Source organism: Alosa pseudoharengus, unplaced genomic scaffold (genome assembly GCF_046254945.1).
Source record: "Alosa pseudoharengus isolate Yale_2024_CS ecotype anadromous, Long Island Sound unplaced genomic scaffold, YU_APseudo_1.1 YU_APseudo_1.1_scf_2, whole genome shotgun sequence".
NCBI classification, from domain to species: Eukaryota; Metazoa; Chordata; class Actinopteri; order Clupeiformes; family Clupeidae; genus Alosa; species Alosa pseudoharengus.
Genome location: NW_027468663.1, coordinates 1,909,660 through 1,911,737, shown reverse-complemented (window position 1 = coordinate 1,911,737; position 2,078 = coordinate 1,909,660). Strand labels below are relative to the sequence as shown.

Sequence of the window (2,078 nt, the reverse complement as noted above, 5' to 3'; positions counted from 1 at the left end):
CTAAATTTGCAGTCTCCTGGAAAGCTGATCCTGTGGAAGACATGCAGTGTTGTTAGACATACACACCATTTTATATAGTTCAACATATTGTTACTAATCTGTATAGTGCTATTTTGCCTAGACTGAGTTACAGGCAAGGTTACATAAGGAACAATGAAGGCATGCATGTGCATCACATAACAAGACCATTGAATTTCGTCCACATCCTCCACGATGCTCATGTCATGTAGGCTTTGTAAAAAATATATATAAATGCTTATATCATGAAAATATACAATAGAGAATGTCATGTAGGGTTAGGGTATAGACATTATGAGCATTGATGGGTTACCTCTGTTCAAGGTTCTCAATTTCAGGGGCTTCTGCAATTGCGCCAAGATGCTCATCTGAAATGAATAAGCAGAGCGTTTCACAACATATGACAGTACATAAAATGGTAAACACCAAGTTATTAAAAATATACTTTCAGTTATTATCAAACAACAATCACATAGAATCAACAATTGTTTTCATGCCGTGACTGACCTGTCTGTCCCATTAGAAATGCTGGACACTTCTGGAGTAGTAAATACTAGAGGGCTTTCCCTTCATTGGTGTTGATGTGACTGCTCCCAGTTTTCTCTCATAGCTGGACAAAAAAGAGCAGTACATATTAGAATGTCTCACTTAAACCACAAACAAAGTACATTCATTTTATGACCGTGAAGAAACATGTATTTTGGTAGATGCATTGACTAAAGTTCAATCAAAGCAGTTCTGTCCGTATTTTATTGTTCTGCATGATAATGACTTAGACCCTCATTGATCAGTCTCAATGGGCTGGCTGGTCTACCTTGCTCCATTCACAAGTGTAATGGACTAGTCTACCCTTCCCCCATTCTGAGGTGTAGGCTACACTCATATGGTGAAAAACTTTCAGACAATTTAGTAATTAGTAGGCTACGTCTACAATTAATAAGACTACAGGACAGGCCTCAGGATGTGAACGTCACCCTTGGAATTGGCTACCCACTATCAGATTAGGATACATTTAGGCTACAAAGCAAAAGCAATGAAAAATAACTACAATTTACAGTGCCCTTTGCCTGTGATCAGTCCTTGCACATTTTTGTTACAACGTAGCCTAGACAATCCTTTTTCATCGACGCGAGGAAAAGTATTCCAGACGTCATTCTAGCGTTATGGACAACCATGCTATAGTTAGCCAAGCAACTATAAAACTTCGAATTTACACCATAGACTGTATGTTTACACGAATAGGCCAATTACCTGTCGAGGAGAAAGCAGGCAACTTCGGCGTCCCTTTTAAAATCCTTGCTCCTCACGAGCTTTCCATCTTAGAAAAGCCACTCCAATATTGACTTTGGTCTGTTGTTTTTCCGGTCGCGTTGTCGTTTTAATTCTCCTTTTCGCTTCCTTGGCGACTCCTTTTCATGTCCTCGAGAATAGGTGTAATCCTCCATCTGCAACAGACTTTCAAATCTGCCGGGCAGTCGCGAGTAGACTAATCAGGCAATGAGTGTTGCCTACAAGCGCGAAAAATTCCAGGAATGTCCCTCGTTGGCGAATGTATTTCAAAGATGGAGGCGCAACATGGATTCAGCCATTCGCGCGACTCGCGCGTATGTATTTGGAATAGCAGATTCTACACTTACGAGAATACTTTGATTAGTAGGTGGAAATAATTACACATGAATGAGCACATATTTTTGAAAGAACAAATGGGTTTTTGCTAAGAATTAACTCAAAAAAGTACACAATGTAGCTTTAAGTACCCTAGCAACAACCTAGCAACCACTTTTATAGCATAGCAACCACTATCATTATCCTAGCAACAGCCTAGCAACCACCTTAAATACCCTAGCAACAACCTAGCAACCGCTTTTATAGCATAGCAACCACTACAATTACCCTAGCAACAACCTAGCAACCACCTTAAGTACCCTAGCAACAACCTAGCAACCACCTGAAATACCCTAGCAACAACCTAGCAACCACTTTTATAGCATAGCAACCACTAAAATTACCCTAGCAACAGCCTAGCGGCCACCTTAAGTACCTTAGAAACAACCTAGCAA

General features: G+C 40.2%; 1 long non-coding RNA gene across 1 annotated transcript; it reads right to left on the bottom strand.

Annotated features, from left to right (window-relative positions):
• LOC143134966 (uncharacterized) lies at positions 1-1,533 on the bottom strand. Its single transcript, XR_012988743.1, has 4 exons — positions 1,270-1,533; positions 526-628; positions 332-386; positions 1-30 (listed from the first exon to the last, which is right to left on the bottom strand). It is a non-coding gene; the product is annotated as an uncharacterized LOC143134966 (long non-coding RNA).
• Positions 1,534-2,078: the final 545 nt, after the last annotated feature.